The sequence below is a fragment of the Anguilla anguilla genome, chromosome 18 (genome assembly GCF_013347855.1).
Source record: "Anguilla anguilla isolate fAngAng1 chromosome 18, fAngAng1.pri, whole genome shotgun sequence".
Classification (NCBI taxonomy): Eukaryota; Metazoa; Chordata; class Actinopteri; order Anguilliformes; family Anguillidae; genus Anguilla; species Anguilla anguilla.
This window is the reverse complement of record NC_049218.1, coordinates 31,505,698-31,514,517: the sequence shown is the minus strand read 5'-3', so window position 1 is coordinate 31,514,517 and position 8,820 is coordinate 31,505,698. Positions and strand designations below refer to the sequence as shown.

The window sequence follows — 8,820 nt, the reverse complement described above, 5'->3', positions numbered from 1 at the left end:
CTAGGCAGATACCAGTGACCACGGCCTGCTGAGCCCCCAACGCCGAAGCCAGGACAGCGCTTGGAGGCCCCCCTGCCAGAAGACTCCCGCCATCTGGGGACCACACCACTGCTGCGGAACGCCCATTGCCGGAGTCCCAAGGGGAGTACAGAGCTGCCCGTAGGGGCTTGCTCTCTGGGCCACACCACACCAGACTGGCTGAGCCTTGCTCCTTGGCTCCCCTCTCTTGCTCTCCAGGCCGCAGCAGAACCACCAGGTGGACCCGGAGGACGAGGCCAAGGAGCAGACGGATAGGGGGACCCGAGGACCTTCCCCCCACAATGACAAGGGCGCCCTCTGTTCCAGCACTGCTTGGTCCCCCTGGGACGGACCAGCAACTGTCTAAGCGGTGTTCCTGTGCTTCTTTTCTCCTACTTAGGTCTGGCCTGAGTGAGAGGGAGGATGGCTTCAGGGGGACAGCCAGGAGTCAGACGCCACAACGCCGTCCGCATGACCCTCAAAAACAGCGGAGAAGGGGGCAGCGGTGGCCCCCCTCAGGTGGCACAAGGGGCGAATGGTGCAGCCATAGGGGGCGCCACTGAGCCAGCAGCCACTGGGGGGCAAGCAATGCTGCTGCCCCAAATGCAAACAGGAGAGTGGCAGGTTTGACCCGCCTAGAATTTAGCCAGGCAGTGCTCCAGCGAGCTATGGGCTTTGTGCCTGGCGACCTGAACTGCCTGGTGAAGGTTCCGGGTAATGAAGATATTTTTGAAATAAGTTTTAGAACTGCAAATATCCTGGAGAGGTTCTGGAACCTCTATAGAGAGGGGAAGGGCAAGGCTCCCCTCAGTGATTTCGATGCAGAGCCCCTGTCCGACACGGAAAACAAGGTGGTCACTGTACAGTTCTATAATGAGGCTGTACAGGACCACGACGTGAGTACGTGGTTGGGCAGGTATGGTCTTGTTAAGTCTGAAGCCCGGAGAGTCCTTGATGAGGACGGAGTCTGGACCGGAGCCAGGAAATGGCTGGTCCAGCTCAAACCTGACCCCTCTGCACCAGGGGGGGTATGCCACATCCCCAGCTCCATCACGCTGGGGAGACATAGGGGTGTGGTGTTCTATTACGGCATGCCCAAGCTGTGCAGGAACTGTGGCGAGTTAGGTCACTTAGCCGCAGCCTGCGCAGTGGTCAAGTGCAAGACGTGTGGCGGCGAGCACGAGACCAGGGCATGCCGTGACCCAAAGCCCTGCAATCTCTGCGGAGCGAGGGGGCATCTCTTTAGAGACTGCTCCCTCTCGTACGCGAACAGGGCTAGGAGCACTGCGCCCCCTCCACCATCTGCTGCCCCCCCATCGGCCCCACCGCCTCCCCCGCCCACCCCCATGCCACGCACCAGACCACCCACTCCTACCCCTCCCAGCCTGGAAGCCCACCCCCACATGCACAGATCACAGCACAAGACCCTACCCGCGGTATCACCACCCCTGGAACCCCCAACTCCACAGCGTCCCCTGCCAAACTAGGTCCCACCAAACCCGTCACGGTCAAGGAGGAGCCTGACTCCGACACCCCCATCGTGGTGTTGGAGTCAGACTCCTCAACCTCAGAATCCGATTCAATTACACCATGGCAAAAAATCAAAAAAAGGAAGGACAAACGCGTCAGATCCCCAACCACAGTAAAACAACAACCACCCAGTCAACCTCCCAACCCAGCAATAGTTCGCCAGACAACACAATCTACAAAACAATCGACACAGTTACACTCCAAACCGGAACACAGAACACAATTTACAGCCAGGCCTGAGCCCCCTCTCCGCCCTACAAAACCACCTACACCACCGCCCATACACCACAAAGAAATCCTACAAACCACCATCACTGCCCACCCAAGAATCACTAAGGACCAGCCAGCCTCCGGTCCAGACCCTGTTAAAGGGACTGGAGCATCATCCTCCTCTCAGAGCCCTCCAGGGACTGGGGGGAAGCCTGGGGCAAGAACACCTGCCCCCACCTCTCCAGGACGGAACCTCCCAGGCAGTCAGGAGGGGAGGCCTGTGAGTGCACATGGTCCGGGGATGAGTAGGCGCCTCAATAACCAGGACATCGTCAATGAAAAACTCAACAAAATCTGCAAAGAAACCGCAAACAGCAACATCGGTTCATAAATCATACACAACAATAAAACTCATGGCACATTCAATAACAATCTCATCACTAAACACACGCAGTATTAAAGACCCTGCCAAAAGACACACAGTATTCTCCATTCTGTCTCAGGTCCCCTCAGACGTCATCCTGCTCCAGGAATGTGGCATTCCGTTCCGGGAGTTGGATGGCGTTCTGGGGGAGGAATGGAGAATGGGAGACTCTCTCTGGTCTGGCTCTAACATCGCCAGAGCTGATGGGGTCGGCACGTTGGTGAAAAATCCCTATGTTCATATAACATCACGTAACATCGTAGAGAGTGGGCGAATCCTCGTCACCGACTTCGATGTCGGGGGTTCCCCACTCAGGGTTATCAACGTGTACGGCCCCACCAGCGTGGCCGAGAGGGTCTCCCTCTTCACAAAACTATCCCCATTAATCCATTGCACAATGCCGGTTGTCGTGGGGGGGGATTTCAACTGCGCGTTAACAGATGAGGACCGCAGCAGACCCAGACGGGACCGTTCCAGCGACCTGCTGCGGTCCCTCATAGAGGATTTCTCCCTCCGCGACGCCGGGGGCGCCTCTCCCCCTCAACACACGTGGGTGAGTTCCTCTGGTAGCTCCTCTTCGAGAATCGATTTGTTTCTGCTCTCCCCAGGCCTGGGGGTGCCCGCTTATTCCATCCAGACGGTGCACTTCTGTGACCGTGACCGTGTCCCCTGGCCTGGAAGAAACCTATAACCGTGGGTAAGGGGCTCTGGCGAATGAACACCAGCCATCTCCAAGAACCCCAGGTGCAACTCTCCTTCTCGAGACGTTACCTGGAGTGGGTGAGTCTAAAACATCTCTTTGACTCCCCGGTGGAGTGGTGGGAGATGGTGAAGGAGCGAGTGCGAGGCTACTTCCGGGCAGTCGGGCAGAGGAAGGCGAAGGAAAGGAGGGCAGTTTTTGTTTATCACAATGCTGCCCTCCACAGACTGAGCCTCCTCCAATCCCGAGGCCTGGATGTTAGCAGTGAAATCGTACAGACTCGGCAGAGCCTCATCACCCTCTACCGGGAAGAGCAGGAAAAATTTACTTTCCGCTCCAAGCTCCAGGGCCTCGAGGAGGATGAGAAGTTCACATGGTTTTTCTTCCGCAGGGCGCGGTCTAAGACTAACAACATCTTGTCTCTCTATTACAACAGAGGTGTGGTGGTGTCTGAAGAGGCGGAGGTCCGGGAGGTGGCCAGGGAGTTCTACGGGGGCCTTTATAGTGAGAGGCCCTCCGACGGGTGAGCGGGGACTGGGTCCAGCCGGACCCCACTGTTGGAAAACATGGGAGCCACAGTTTACCCCTCTGAGGTGTCTCACATTGTAGTGGGCCAGTTGCAGATAACATTGATTGTTTACCACCACACCCAGTTAAATTGACCTTTTACCCCCTTGCCCAGTCATATTGTCTCCCTTTGATATGCAGTACCATTGTGTGATATCCTCTATCCCCTACTTCAGTCCAACTCCCCCACACCTTGTTTCTTCCCCCCCAATGTCTGATTACCTCCCCCTCTTCCCTGTGATGTGTAAGATAACCATTTGGCCCTTTGTTTCCTTGAAGGAACAGGGTATAAGTATTCACTGTCTCCGTCATTTGTTGGTTCTTTTTGTTTATCTGTACTTGGGTAACAGACCCACTAGTTCCTTTGCTACATTAAAACTACCTATTTTGAAACAAAATGCCTGCATTTATTTTTCTACTTACAAAAGTACGGCGGAATAAATTGAACTCTTAAAAATACCACATTATTGGCGAGCCAGCCCAAATCCGTCGTTCTTGTTGCATTTTTCAAAAAAAAAAAAAAAAACTGGGGAGGCTGACATTCGCGTGTGACACTGGCCTACAGAAGAGACTTTCTTTTTTACGTTGACGCCAAATTCAAGAAAGGATTACAGCAAGAGGAGGACTGTTTTGGAAGCAATTTGCCAACGCTGAAGGAAAAACGGACTTGAAGGCACGGAACAGACCACGTACATTTGTGAGTATGAAACATTTATGTATGTAATATTGTAGAGGAATAGTTACGAAAATTGTGTAATGTTTTAAAATACAAGTGGCCAGAATTGATTGTACATGTGTACAGTGTTCTAGGTAGGGGCTTGTATAAAGTTACACAGACCTTGGACAATTTCAAGTACCAAAAGTTTGTTTGTCCATTGTACAGGAGTTTAGGAATGGCAGTGAATGGTTGGAAATCGTGGGCCGCTAGGTGGTTGGCCAAACATTGTAAGGAGGATTCTTATAACGTACCACAGGAAGTGGATGTAGTTGAATATCTTCAGACTGCTTGTGAAGAGCGCAATGAAAATGAGAAAAATAAGAAAAGGAGACAGGCTAACTGCGTGATGGCTATGGTCCAAACAATTAAGTTACTGAAAGATAAAGTTGCACAGATTCCTAAATTGCGATGTGAAATTGAAAGTTTGAAGAACAAACTGGAAATAAATGCAAGGGCGTTGGAGGAATCTGTTGCAGAACGCATGGCACAGGCCACAGCACACTTAGAATTTAGTAAGGAAATTTGTCAGACAAGGGAGATACTGAGTAGGCCTACTACTGCGGCAGCATTGGCTAAAACGCAGGAACCGCTACGGGACATGCAGATAGCATTTAAAGACGTATCTAAAGTGTCTGGAGAAAACAAGGATAGGGCCATAGTACAAAAGTTCAGGCTGCTGAAAGAAAAAATGGCAAAGCAAAAACTTGCAAATACCATAATGAAATGGCGAGTGGCAGTGATTTTAAGGACATTAGAGGAGCAGAGTGAGTCAGTATACAGTTCTGATGATGACGAATGGAAAGTCAGACAGACAAACTGGCAAACAGCTCCTTTGTTAGATGTGGATGATGAAAGAAGTGATAATGAAATTTTAGATGAGGAGCCGGGGTTTCATAGGCCTACTGGGGGGACAGAATGTAATGCATCTAATACCAATTCACTTCTTTCTAATTGCCGAAGGTTGGTTTCTAGAAGTTCTACATCACAAAAAGCAACTAAATCAGTCGGGACAAAAAACACTAAAATCGCACCAATAATAACACGCAGAGTTTGTACAAGCGGAACACAAAATCCTGTCAATGGGGCTATCATATATGAATATGCGGATCAACAGGTGGATCGCAATCTTACACTTTCAGAGTTGACTACACTGCAACAACAACTTCCCACATGGGACGGAGTTAGTGACCCGACCGCGGTTGTTGAAAAGGTGCAAACGCTGCAGCGAATACACTCGCTAACTGACAAGGACTGTTGTAAATTATTGCAATCTGTGCTCCCTACATCGGTTACTATTCCGTTAGAATTCATACAGGGTCAGGGAAACCCTGTTGTTTTCCCCAATCATGATGCGAGGTTAAGGCTAACATGCTGACATGAATAAAATTCTTGAGTTTGTACCTAAGAAAGGGCAGCATCCCACTGATTTTCTTAGAACATTCGTAATTGTGTACAATCGAAACATAGCTGGAGGGAACAGAGCACTACTGACAGGTGACGATCTAATGTTCTGGAGTTTGGTAATTAATAAATACAAAGATCTCGTCTCTCCTACTTGCCAACATTTATTGTTACAAATGAATAGAGAACTGGGTGCACAGCCAGTCAGACAGCACATAGGCAGGGATATCCAAGACTGTTTAACTGTGTGGAATGAGTCGCAACTCACTTCACTGAGCCCTAAACAGAGCTCTAGAAAAAGGGTTGCTGTGCTAGCATCTAATAAGGGCCAGGCCAAATTTCATTGTTTTAACTGTGGGAAGCCAGGCCACATTCAGAATGAGTGTAGAAGCCCCCGTGTGTGTGCCAATTGCAAGCGCATTGGCCATTCCAAGCGACAGTGCTGGTCAAAAGGAGGAGGGATGGAAGGAAAAGGGCCAAAACAGCTGCGTGCACAGCAGCCTCAGACAGAACAGCCCGAGATTGAAGGCACTCTTAAGCCGCGTTTCCACCGCAGGAACTATACCCCGGAACTAGGAACCTTTTGAGGAACTCAGTGCGTTTCCACCGCAGGAACTAGGGTCTAAATTTAGTTCTGGGGGCTTTGTTTTACCCCCCAAAACGTTCCTGCTCGGGGGGTAGTACTTTCCGAAAGTACAGGAACCTTTTGGGTGGAGCTTGCAGCGCTGAACATTTCTGATTGGTCGAGTACTCGTAGCATTTGTGTTGTATTTATTTTCCGCCATTACCCGCCATGTTTGAAAATATGCAGCGGCAAACCAATTTATTTTCATTATAACTTCAAATCAAACTTGTATGTTATGCGGCGCAGTAGCCTACTTTTGGTTATAGCCTGTCAACGTCTTGGAATTATAAGGTGTGCTCTTCTGTTCTTTTCTTGCTTTAGTATTCGTTTTATAAAATGCTAAGCATTCGTGCTGGGACAGCATATTACGTAGGCTACCAAAACATTCAAACGAATTAATTCGGTTGCTGAATATTTTCTTCCGGATTTTCTTTGTTAGCCCGTTGTAATTGACTCAAAACGTTTGATACAGTTATGTGAGGTATGCGGTAGTTCTGCATAATTAACATTGGTGATACAGTACAAGCAAACTGGAAATCACCTTCCGCACTTTTTATCCGGGTAAAATAACAGGTTAATTCTAGTAATCTTCGCTTTAGCTTTTTCAGACTGCCGTAATTTTACTCAATTTTACTGCCATTTTTCAATTCCACGAAAAAACCAGGAAGACTATGGACTCATTTATGGTGCATGGTTCGCATCTGGAGGGCACACTTCGCTGCTCGGCTAGCAGTAACTTCGAAGGAAAGCAAACGGTGGCTGTACCACTACTAATTTACATTTTCACGCAAGTCCGAGTTTTCGTTCTATTCTTGTCATTTTGCAATTAGCCTCTATGGAATTGACGACGAGAAAGTAATAAAACAGCAAATTGTTTACAACGTGTGCATGTTTTCTGGTGCTAATGAATGTGTTTGAGAGGATATATGAAAATCAATAAATACAAAAGTAACCATATATAGTCATTGTTGGTAACCCGTTGTATATAAGTGGAATAAACCCCTCCGGGCTGTCCCGGTTATTGGAAAATAATGTAGGCTACTTCGGTGGTAGTATGGGGTTACAGAAGAAATCATATGACAGATGGACCGACGACAACGTCAGTGGGCTAATTTGCCTAATCTTCGCGGTACTTTAGACCCCGGTGGAAACGCAGACAACCATTGGCTGAAGGAACCTTTTAGTTCCTGGTAAAGTAGTTCCTGGGACTGAAAGTTCCGGGTAATTTTGGTGGAAACGCGGCTTTACATACACAGACATTGTCTATGATTAAGGCACATGCTGAGCAGAGCAGCCAGAAAGGCTCTGAGAATCCCTTTCACGGTCCAACCCCACATACAGAGTGACTTTCCAAATCGGGGATGCTTAAAAAAATAATAATAATAAAAATTTAAAAGGGGGAGGCTGGGAAGCAAACAGAGAAGGTTCATATGAAGTTATAAACAAACCTGGTGAAACAAATTTGAAATTGGTGATACAAAAACGGGGTAGGGCAATACAATATTTCTGGTATCGTTGGGACCAATGGAGATTATACAACAAAGCTGAACTTGATACCAATGTCAATGTGAAAAATGATTAAAACTGCATAAGGATATACACTCACACTTGGTCTTTCTCTCCCTTACAGAACTAATTGAGATGAGGACGAGGCTCCCGGTATTCTGGAACTGGGGGTCAGTACTAAGTGGGATGTTCCTGTCATATTCATAAACGACACACAATGTGTCAAGGACGATACAAGCAGTTGCAGTTGGATTCACCAAATGAACATCAGACAGGTGGAAAGACAATGAAGCATTGACAACAGAGGACACATGGAATGTGTCAAGCAAATCTCCATATAGATCACATATGATTGAGAGTGGAAGAAAGTTTCCAAGAATACACTAATTCATTATGACAGTAAAAGCACGTAATTGGACACATTATGATAACACAATAACTAGTTGGGATGAGGGACAGGATAACCAGGGGAGATGGGCCATGGAGCATGAATCTACATATTACCCTGGTCTAACAATGATGCATCTAAATTTATACGGTTAAAAAAAATAAATAAATAATAATAATAATAATAATAATACATATATGTATGAAGTTACATTTGAGAATAGACAATGCCAACCTCTAAAGGAATGGGAAGACTCAAGCAGTTGGACTGAAGCAAATGTCCTCCACTGAACCCTATTCCTAGAGAAGGCATCATTTTTGGACCAGGAGAGAGAAAAAAAAAAAAATGGGGTTTTATAATATGATGTAAATATGGTATTCATGCATGCTGTTTATGATTGAGCTAATGTCATTGTCGTGTTTGATCAGTATTGTTTACTATTGTTAAGGTTTGAACTGGTAAGGGAATGTCTGAATCAACAGATTATTACACTCATACATGTTATGCAATTGTATCTATTAACTATAATGAACTGTCCACAGAAGCCGCGTTTCCACCAAAAGTCCCAGGAACTACTTTTCAAGGAACTAAAAGGTTCCTTCAGCCCATGGTTGTCTGCGTTTCCACCGCGGTCTAAAGTCCCGCGAAGATTAGGCAAATTAGCCCACTGACGTATGAAAAAGCGACGTTGTCGTCGGTCCATCTGTCCTATGATTTCTTCTGTAACCCCATA

The 8,820-nt window shown here is 47.5% G+C and overlaps 1 long non-coding RNA gene across 1 annotated transcript; it reads left to right on the top strand.

The window, feature by feature from the left end:
• The first annotated feature begins 3,853 nt into the window (after positions 1-3,853).
• LOC118218233 lies at positions 3,854-8,248 on the top strand. The gene is made up of 2 exons (XR_004763386.1): positions 3,854-4,146; positions 7,824-8,248. It is a non-coding gene; the product is annotated as an uncharacterized LOC118218233 (long non-coding RNA).
• Positions 8,249-8,820: the final 572 nt, after the last annotated feature.